General features: G+C 49.1%; 1 non-coding gene across 1 annotated transcript; it reads left to right on the top strand.

The window, feature by feature from the left end:
* The first annotated feature begins 4,728 nt into the window (after positions 1-4,728).
* Positions 4,729-4,835, top strand: LOC138095643 (U6 spliceosomal RNA). Its single transcript, XR_011146388.1, has one exon. It is a non-coding gene; the product is annotated as a U6 spliceosomal RNA (small nuclear RNA).
* Positions 4,836-11,117: the final 6,282 nt, after the last annotated feature.

Below are 11,117 nucleotides of genomic sequence, written 5' to 3'. Positions count from 1 at the left end.
AACGGTTAAAGAGGACACATCCCAAAGTCCTTACCTTGGTGTTTGAAGTCCAAACAGCCCCCAACTGTCCCTCCAGGCTTTATTCTTGTCCTCATAGCTTTCTAAACCCTCTTGTGAACAGGCTATGCACCCCATGAATTCCAGACCCCTCTTCATTTATCTGACTACAGTTTTTCCTTCAACTTTCCCTTAATACAACCCCTTCTCTGACCACAGAAACCCACAAAGAACCCTCACTCCCTTTTTCTGCATAGCATCTATCAAAGAAAGAGGCAGGGGCCTCCTGGCGACCCCATCACCACACCAAAACTCTGAGGTACATGTCTTGTTTTAACATTTTGAATACAAAATATTTTAAAATCATTGAAAAAATGAAAGTTGCTCAGTCATGTCCAGCTCTTTGCGAACCCATGGATTATACATTTCATGGACTTCTCCAGGCCAGAATATTGGAGTGGGTAGCTGTTCCCTTCTCCAGGGCATCTTCCCAACCCAGGGAAGAACCCAGGTCTCCTGCATTTCAGGTGGATTCTTAAACATTAAACACCTCCCTATTCCCCCTCTGCCCCTGGTAACCACCATTCTACTTTTTAAATATTTATTTATTTGGCTGCACCCGGGGCTTCCCTGGAGGTTCAGCGGTAAAGAACCCGCCTGCAATGCAGGACACCTGAATTCAATCCCTGGGTTGGGAAGAGCCCCTGGAGAAGTAAATGGCAATGCACTCCAGGATTCTTGCCTGGAGAATTCCATGGATAGAGGAGTCTGGCAGGCTGCAGTCCATAGGGTCACAAAGAGTTGGACATGACTGAGCGACTAAAACCATCACAACCTATCTGGCTGTGCCAGGTCTTAGTCGAAGAACACAAGATCTTCCATCTTTGTTTTGGCATGTCAGAGCTAGTTCCCTGACCAGGGGTTGAACCCAGGCCCCCTGCATTGTCAGCATGTAGTCTTAGCCACTGGACCACCAGGGAAGTCCCCCTGCTTCCATCTTTTGATTCCTGTGAATCATGCTGCTCTGAATGTGGTGTACAGATATCCAGTCGATTCTCTACTTTCAGTTCCTTTGGGTGTCTTTGCAGAAACGGAATTGCTGGATCACATGGTAATTCTATGTGTAATCTTTGGAGGAAGTTCCTTTGGAACTTTAGCCTCTATTGTAAGTCATGCTGGCCTCTGTTTCTTCTTCTACAAAATATGAGACGGAGGGGAAAGATGAAATGAGAGGGGAGGCTGAGATAAGGCAGGGCTTAAGGAGGTCTAAGAAGCTCAGAAATTCGTGAACACCTGGGAAAGTGAAGTGAAAGTGCTAGTCGTTCAGTCATGTCCGAGTCTTTGTGACTCCATGGATTGTAGCCCACCAGGCTCCTCTGTCCATGGGATTTTCCAGACAAGAATAATGGAGTGGGTTGCCATTTCCTCCTCCAGTGGATCTTACTGATCCAGGGATTGAATCCAGGTTTCCTGTATTGCGGGCAGATTCTTTACCGTCTAAGCTACCACAAACATGTTGGTTGCCCTTCCTTGAGTCTCACTGAGTGTAAGGAGGAAAGCTTTCTTTATTACAAAAAGGAAATGCACAACTTGATTTTCACTGGATATTGGGCCTGGGGACCCCTAGAGTTAGAGGGTGGAGGATGGGTGGCCAAGGTTGCACCAGTTGGCCTGGTGGCATGGTTGGGACCCCTCTGCTTCACTGCATCCCAGTCCAGCATTTCCTCCTCTCTTCCCTCCAATTCTCAGTTTGCCTGTCTGTATTCAGAAGAAGAAGGTGAAGCCAGGGTTGAAGTGTGTCTGCAATCCAAACACTCTTGAAATTGTAATAAGAAAATTGCCTTGAGGGGAACTGTAGCGTCTTCCAGTGTCCCCATGGACATGGCTGAGATGAGCACTCTGAAGACCCTGGTACTCCTGTCTTCTTTTCTCCTCCCTCTGGGTGTACTAGCCGAAGCTAAAACCCACTCCTTAGTGGTCTGGGGAGATCTTTGTAGCCAACACCATCTTTCTTCTATTTCCCTTAAAACTCTCCAAGGTCATCCACTGCCTCAGGATCAAGCCCCAGGTGCAAACACCTTAACAGGACCTGTGTGCTCCTGGCCTGCTCTTGCTTCAGTCTGCCTCTCTGGTCTTGATTACCCGTCCCCTCCTGCACTAGATGCTCCAGCCACATTGGGCTAGAAAGAGCAAAGCCCAGTGGACTTTCAAGCTTCCAGGATGCCACATGCACTTTTTGTTTTTCTTCTTTTTTTCTTGGCCATGCTGCTCAGCATGCAGGATTTTAGTTCCCCAACCAGGGATGAAACCCACAGCCTGTGAAGTGGGAGTGCAGAATCTTAACCACTGGACTGCCTGGGAAGTCCCTCACAGTTAACGTTTAAAGACACTGTGAGAGATGGGAGGTCCAGAGATGATGGCCCAGCATTGTCCTCAGTCTTGGTTGGCTGAAAAGGAATTAAGTATCATTGGAAGGGCTTGGTGCTCCAGGGCCAGGCAGACATGTGAAGGGACCAGGGCTGCCTGAGAGACTAGAGGTCTGACCTCAGGGGAGCCACTGCCGGGCAGGCAGGCCCAGCACCACCAGCTCTTCTGACTTTATGTAAAAAGGAACCAGAAATCTGGATTTTAAGCAGAAAGGCCTGATTTACAAATGTTGACAACTCTTTTAAAATGCCAGTATGTGTCGACTGAACAAAACCCACCTGTGGGTCACTTGTAACCTGCAGACTGCCAGTCTTCACCTCTGGAGTAGATTAAGTCAGTCCCTGAACTTTGCAGGATGGGTTCAGTGGGTGGGGACAGGTCTCCATGCCCTCCTGCTGTCTCAGATCTGGTGGGAAGAGTCATGCCACCAAGAGTGAGAGCAGGTGCCCCATGCCTGTCACCAAAGACACCCATCCCTGGCAGCCAGCACCTCCCACCCTGAGTCCCCCAGTCCTCAAGGAATTAGCACCTGATCTGGTGGGTCAGACCAGGATGCCAGGCTAGGACATAAAGGGAGTGGTGGCTCAGGCAGTGATGGGAAGGGAGCAGGTGGCAGTAGTGAATGGAGTCAAGTCTAGAATCCAGCCTCATGTGCCCGTGTCCCTGGGGGTTGTTCTGAACCCCTCACCCTTTGTCTCTGTGGCCAATGTTTCTCATAATAGTGTCAATTTGATCTCTTGTGTCTGAAATTCGTAGTGTATGTACTATTGACACTTTTATCTTTCTGTTTTCTTTTTTACAGTATGAAAGTGAAAGTGTTAGTCACTCAGTTTGTCTGACTCTTTGATACCCCATGGACCCACCAGGCTCCTCTGTCCATGGGATTCTCCAGGCAAGAATATTGGAGTGAATAGCCATTCCCTTTAGGGATCTTCCCGACCCAGGAATTGAACCTGGGTCTTCTCAATGTAGGCAGATTCTTTACCATCTGAGCCACTAGGGAAGTGTCTTTTACCGTATAGAGCTTCTCATTTAGTTTTCCAAGTGAACATTAAAATCAGCTTGTCTGACTGCAAGAAGAAAAAAAAGTGCTTCTATTTCTTATGGGATCATGTTAAATCTACAAATGAGCTTAGGAAGAAACAATAAGTACAGTCTTCCACATATAGGACATAGTGTGTGAGGTTCTACTTGTGTGCTTTTTGGCGATGGTATCATTTTCCCATATATGTGTTTCACACATCTCAAGTTCACTTCTCAATACTTTTGCTTTAATTAACATTATAAATGAAATATGCTCTTTCATTATGTCTCCTAACTTCCTTTTGTTTCTTGTTGTTGTTCAGTCATGAAGTCGTGTCCTACTCCTTGTGACCCCATGGACTGCAGCATGCCCATATCCTTCATGTCCTTCACCATCTCCTAGAGTTTGCAAACTATGTCCATTGAGTTGGTGATGCCATCCAACCATCTCATCCTCTGTCATCCCTTTTTCCTCCTACCCTCAATCTTTCCCAGCATCAGGGTCTTTTCCAATGAGTCTGCTCTTTGCATCAGGTGGCCAAAGTATTGGCCAATGAGTCCTTTAGCATCAGTCCTTCCAAAGAATATTCAGGGTTGATTGCCTTTAGAATTCAATGATTTGATCTCCTTGCCAGTTCAAGGTACTCTCAAAAGTCTTCTCCAGCACCACAATTCAAAAGCATCCGGCTTTCATTTCTGCATGAAGGCTGTTTTTCATGTATGTCAATTTTACATCCTTTTTGTTCATGCTGTTCACAGACTATGCCTGGCCGTCTGCTTCCCCCTTGTGGGGACATGGGTGCATTGCCCATTCTGGCCCCTGTGGTTGGATGCTTCAACTGCCTTTTACCAAAACTCCATTCATTCTTGACCCACTGGAACTCATCTTCTAGTAATCTTCTCATGAAAGATCCATCCATTTGATTAGTATTTCCAGAACTCATACATGTTTTTAAATGATGCGTCCGTAGCCTTTATCCATGAAGAAATAGCCTCAGTTCAGTTCAGTTCAGTCGCTCAGTCATGTCTGACTCTTTGTGACCCCATGAATTGCAGCACGCCAGGCCTCGCTGTCCATCACCAACTCCCGGAGTTCACTCAAACTCATGTCCATAGAGTCGGTGATGCCATTCAGCCATCTCATCCTCTGTCGTCCCCTTCTCCTCCTGCCCCTAATCCCTCCCAGCATCAGAGTCTTTTCCAATGAGTCAACTCTTCCCATGAGGTGGCCAAAGTACTGGAGTTTCAGCTTCAGCATCATTCCTTCCAAAGAACACCCAGGTGCTCACTTCAGCAGCACATATACTAAAATTGGAACGATACAGAGAAGATTAGCATGGCCCCTGTGCAAGGATGACACGCAAATTCGTGAAGCGTTCCATTTTTTTTCCCACTGGGACGGTCTCCCCCATGGCTCCCCCTGGTAGCACTTGTCCTTCTAGAAGCTTCACTCCCTCTGTCGCCCCAGCCCTGCCCGGTGCCCTCTGCAGGGGCCATCGCTGCGTCCTGTGTGCCTCCTGGCCAGACACTGCGCTGCACCAAGGCATTTTTTTATACTCAACTTTAGTATTTTTACTATTATGAGACTTTCCCTCCAAATTCTTCAATAAAAATTGCTTTTCAAAAAAGAAACAAAGAACACCCAGGACTGAGCTCCTTTAGAATGGACTGGTTGGATCTCCTTGCAGTCTAGCCTAGATGGGTATAAACATTTCTCAGCTCACACCTCTTTATTTCTTTCAGTATCTTGTAAATGTGGCCCCCTGTGTCTTCAGGCATTGAATTTGGCTGCCAAGAAGTATGTTACCAGCCTGACTTTCTTTGTAGCTAACATATTCAAATAATTCTCTTTTATCTTTAAAACTTAATAATATTATGAGGCTATATCGTGGTGTCAATTATGTTAGGACAGTTTCCTTATATACAGTGTGCCCTTTCAGTGTGTAGATCGAGTGTTTACATCAGAAGTTCTGTCTTTTGAAAGGCTAAATCTGTGACTGCTGGTCTTAGGTTTCTCTTTTAAAACTGCCATCTGTGCTGCTCTTGATTCTCCTCCGCTTTTCCCTGATTGAATATCCAAGATCACTCTACGATGGCTAACCATTTTTGTCTCTTCTTTTCCAACACAGACATCATATATTTTTATTTTATTCTTTTAATTATTTTTAAAAATTTTACTGTTGGAGTATACTTGCTTCACAATATTGTGTTAGCTTCTGCTGTACAACAACGTATTTCAGCTATCTTTGTACATATATCCCTCATTTTGTTTCTTCTTAATTAATGAAAGGATATTAAGGGGATTGTACATTTTAAATTCTTTTAGTATTTACATTTGTGTGCAAGCAATTTTTTCTGAAATGATGAGATAAAGCCATATATGTGCATGGTGATTGTTGTTGTTGTTTAGTTGCTAAGTTGTGTTCGACACTTCGACCCCATGGACTGTAGCCCACCAGGCTTCTGTGTCCATGGGATTTCCCAGGCAAGAATATTGGAGTGGGTTACCACTTCCTCCTCTGGGGGAACTTCCTGACCCAGGGATTGAACCCATATCTCCGTGTCTCTTGCATCTCCTCCACTCATAGGCAGCCACCTAGGAAGCCCTTCTTTACCTCTAGTCTCTTCTGTGCCATTTGCCTTTAGCCTTTACTTCATTCCCTTGTGGCTCAGCTGGTAAAGAATCCGCCTGTAATGTGGGAGACCTGGGTTCGATCCCTGGGTTGGGAAGATCCCCTGGAGAAAGGAAAGGCTACCCACTCCAGTATTCTGGCCTGGAGAAATCCATGGATCATGTAGTCCATGGGGTCACAAAGAGTCGGACATGACTGAGTGCCTTTCACTTTCACTTTAGTTTCTTACTCTTCTCTTTTGTTCATTTTACTAATTTTCATTTTTTACAGTCCTTACTATGCTGGCTGTCCCTGTTCTCTCTCTGCTCCCTTATAATTGGATTTTATCTCTGAAATTATTTTAACCTTTTTTTGGTTTGCTTTTACCCTGAGTTTAGTCAACTTTTGTTTCACATCTCCCTGTGGGCTCATACGTCTCTGCCTCAAGGTTTTCCTTCACGGATGGGATGCTTTAGTGCTAAATTAAAGCATGATATACCCTTTTGAGAGACAAAGCAAAATACACTGTTTAACTTGAGGTCGAACCCCACTTGATGTTCCTTTAAAGACAATACAAAATAAAATAAAATGAATTCGAAGTTTAAAACACACCCCTAGCAAAATGTGCTAGAGGGTGAAACCTGTACCTGCTGCCCCTGAATCACCTGTCATGCATGACAGTCACAAACCCATGTGGAACCCACAGAAACTGTCCTAACAGATGACTGTTCTAGAACAGTGTTTCCCAGATTGGCTTGATTTGAAGATCCATTAGTTCAGTTCAGTTCAGTTGCTCAGTCATGTCCGACTCTTTGAGACCCCATGAATCACAGCACGCCAGGCCTCCCTGTCCATCACCAACTCCCGGAGTTCACTCAGACTCATGTGCATCGAGTCCGTGATGCCATCCAGCCATCTCATCCTCGGTCGTCCCCTTCTCCTCCTGCCCCCAATCCCTCCCAGCATCAGAGTCTTTTCCAATGAGTCAACTCTTCGCATGAGGTGGCCAAAGTACTGGAGTTTCAGCTTTAGCATCATTCCTTCCAAAGAAATCCCAGGGCTGATCGCCTTCAGAATGGACTGGCTGGATCTCCTTGCAGTCCAAGGGACTCTCAAGAGTCTTCTCCAACACCACAGTTCAAAAGCATCAATTCTTCGGTGCTCAGCCTTTTTCACAGTCCAACTCTCACATCCATACACGACCACAAGAAAAACCATAGCCTTGACTAGACCCATAGAGGATGCTTATTTAGAGTACTTGGCATGGAACTCTGCTCAATGTTATGTGGCAGCCTGGGTGGGAGGGGAGTTTGGAAGAGAATGGATACATGTATACATAAGGCTGAGTCCCTTTGCTGTTCACCTGAAACTATCACATTGTTAATCGGCTAGACCCCAATACAAAATGAAAAGTTCAAAAGAAAAAAATAAGAGTCCTTGGGTCCGTTCGCCTTTACCAAGCGCTCCAGGGAGCCATGCGCCCCATCTAAAGAGGGAGCCTCTACCCTCTGCCCCCACCCACGGGTGGGATGCTGGGCCAACCCTCTCTTTTGGTGACTCTTGGAACTTTGGGAGTGGCTCCTGGGAGTGGTCCAAGGGCGGCTGTTTGGGAACCACCCGGCAGTCTCCCTGGGCGTTGACTCGCCGCAGCTCAGCCCTGGGAGGGGCGGCCTGTGTGTCACACCACACCAAGGCAGGACCTAGTCAGTCTGCGGCCGAGGCAGGGCAAGCCGCCCTCTATCTTCCAAACCTGAGCACAGTGCCGCCCAGCTCCATCCACCTGGAAAGGAAAATCCAGGGGCAAACCTGTTTTTCCCTTATAGGGGGAGGGCATGGGGAGGGGATGAGTTGGTTAAGAGGATTATCTGTGTAACTTTGTCAACACTAGAGGGCAGCACTGAGCCAGTGTTTCCGATTTACAAGAAAATCCAGTATTCATGGTATTCGATCTTGGATTTTTATGTATTTATTATTTATTGATTTGCCTTTCTTTTTATGCTATGACACACTTGCCATGAATCTTGGGGAAATGACAGACTCAAGGCCAGCACCTGGGGATGGGGAAGAGGAGGAGAAGTAAGGAAGAGGATGTTAGGTAAACCTCAGCAGGAGCCTGGTCCCACTTCCTGGAGTGGTGCCTGGGGGCTCAGTGTCAGAGATGGGGTTCTTGGTGCCAAAGGAAGCAGCATGCAAAAGACCCCAAGTGCTCAGTCAGGTTGGGAGAGAGGAGCTCCAGGGCAGGAACAGGTGAGGGTGAGCCCAAAACAGGGAGGCTCCCCCACCTCACCAGCTGTCAGCACCTCATCCACTTCCCCAATGATGAATGGGCCCGGCCACACCTGCCGCCTGAGCCAGTGGGACAGCAGAGGTGAGACCTCCTGGTGGAGGTCCTGGCAGGCACTGTGTGAGGCTGCAACAAGACCCTGCACCCACGTGTACCATCCCCAGCAGAATTTCACACCCGGTTCTCCCTCCACCAGCGACTGGCACAGAGCCGGGAAGCCCACCTCCAGCAAACCAAGCAGTGGCCTGGCCAGGCTCCGGGCTGTGCTGCTCTGCTGGGCCTGCCGTGCAGGGGGTCTGCAGGGCATCTTAGTACAGCCTGCCCCCCCACCCCCCAGCGAGGCTGCTGCTCTGTTCAAGGGCAGAAATGGGGTGACTCCCACTCTCTCTCCCCATTCTCTCTGCCCCTGACAACAGGGGTCAGCACATCACTAGGGTGCTGATCTCACTAGGCCCAGAAGGGCCCCTCAGATCCCAGACAAACCTGCAAACACAGGCCTCCACCCCAGCCTTTCTGATGTGGGCCCAGGTTCCTCCCCCCAGCCTAAATCAATCCATCGGGGCAGAGAGGAGCCCATCTCTCGTCGTCACTGCCTTGTCCACCTACACACTCTCTCATGGGAAGGCTTGCTGGCTGGCCTGCCCTAGAAAGGCTTGCCAAAGCTCCCTAGGTCTGCAGTTCACCACCTGACAGCTGAGCAGTATGCCACCTGTCTATCCTGTCCTGGGTACAGGATGTGAGCTCCTCTGGCCAGGGTTCCTGGATCCCTGGGTCCCGCACCGACACACATTTGCTGAATGAATGAATGTAGGAGCAGGTGGGCCGCCAGCCCTCTCTCCCCTTCTCTGGGAGGAGATGGGCAGGCCTGGCCCCAAGCCCCCTCCTGGGTGACCATGCATGGTACTCCATCTGACCCAGCTCCTTCCTCAGAAACTGCAGCAGCAGTAACAGCTTTTTTGGTCTGCTGCCCAAGGAAGGCACCTGCTTTTCAGCCCACGTCTCAGCCAGGTGATGTCTCCAACTGTTCTTTAGTGTCCACAGTAAAGAGGAAATACTTAAAACGGCTAGTGGTGGTTTTGAAGGCTCTGGCCACAATGCTCATACGGATGCAGACATTCTGTGTACACCTCCATTTGGTTTCCTTCTTATTCTTTTTATCGGATGTGCTGGGTCTTCCTTGTTGCACAGGTTTTTTTCTCTAGTTGTGGTGAACAGTGGCTACTCTCTACTTGGGGTGGAAGGGCCTGTCATTGTGGTGGCTTCTCTTGTTGTGGAATACCGGTTCTAGAGCACACACTCAGTAGCTGCAGTTTGGGCTTAGTTGCTCCATTGCATGTGGGATTTTCCCAGATCAGGAATTGAACCTGTGTTTCCTGCGTTGGCAGACAGATTCTTTACCACTGAGCCAACACGGAGGCCCTTTCTGGGCATTCTTATCTTCTGAAATTAAGCAATCATTCAATTGGAAACCTAGCATCACTTAATGAATTTTCCCTTTAAATCAGTGTGTGTGTGTGTGTGTGTGTGTGTGTGTGTGTGCACGCGCGCTCAGTCATGACTCTTTAGGAATCCCTGGACTGTGGCCCACCAGACTCCTCTGTCCATGGGATTTCCCAGGCAAGAATACTGGAGTGGGTTGCCATTTCCTCCTCCAGGGGATCTTCCCCACCCAGGGATTGAACATGTGGCTCCTGCATTGGAGCTTCCTCCGGGAAGCCCTCCATAGCGTTTCTTTAATCATGGAGACATCTGGTCTCTGTGGCCCTTTCCTGTCCTCAGTGAGGGTTGCAGAGGCTCTGAGCCTCCGTCTCCTCCTGGGCCACCTGGCACAGGTCTCTCTCTTTTGCGTTCCAGCCGGGATCCCTCTGAGGGACTCTGCACTTTGCAGTGGACACTGGGCTGGACTAGGGGTGGGATAACGCCCGCAGGGCGGGCCTAATAAGATCCTACCCTATGACGCCTCCCCGAGCGCCATACAAGGCGGCAGGCTGTCTCAGGTTTCTGTAGAGAGGCTGGGGGCGGTGCCTGGGGCTGGCCGGCCTGCGGCCGGGCCGGGGTACACGCTGGAGAGCTGGGCTCCGTCTCACTCGGTGTGCCTCTCTACAAACACCGATCCTGATCCTGTCGCTAGAAGCTAAGCTGGACCTTCTTCGCAGCTGCATCAATGTGACGCGTTTATGGATCCCTTCGAAGACCCGGGGAAGCCTGGCGCGCGCCGGGACGGACCGGCGGGCGGGGAGCATCCTCCACGCGGGGGTTCCCAGGCCTGCCCTCGGTCGCCGCCGCCCGGGCTCCGTCTGGAACGCGCTCCTGTGCGCTTGTATGTGGCGGGTCGGGACGTAGGCGCGCGCTCTGGCTAGGGGAGATTTTGTCCCCTTAGTTTCTCCAGAAGGAGAGGCATAAACACGCCTATGCAGAAAACAAACCGTAGGCAAGTCACAACCAACACTCTCTCTGCCGAGACTGGAACACGATATGCTGCCACGGAGGGGAATTAATTATAACACTGTGTGGGTCCTTGGGAAAAGCTGGGAACCGAGGGAGTAATTCTTGGGCACACCTCCTTCTCTTCTCCTCCTTCTGGGAGGGGAAGGCAGTGAGAAAGGTACCTTCCACCCCCTGCAACTCCACCCCCCTACCCTCAGGGAGGACCCATGTTCGATATGCCTCCGGTTGCTCAAAGTATCTGACGGATTCCCGCGCGCGATCTCAATAGTAAAGCCCCAGGAAAAAGGATTTGCTTTAAAAAAAGAAGCAGCAGCTTACAAATAATT

The sequence above is a fragment of the Capricornis sumatraensis genome, chromosome 19 (assembly GCF_032405125.1).
Source record: "Capricornis sumatraensis isolate serow.1 chromosome 19, serow.2, whole genome shotgun sequence".
NCBI lineage: Eukaryota > Metazoa > Chordata > Mammalia > Artiodactyla > Bovidae > Capricornis > Capricornis sumatraensis.
The sequence above is the reverse complement of the archived record's forward strand: the minus strand, read 5'-3'. Positions and strand labels throughout refer to the sequence as shown.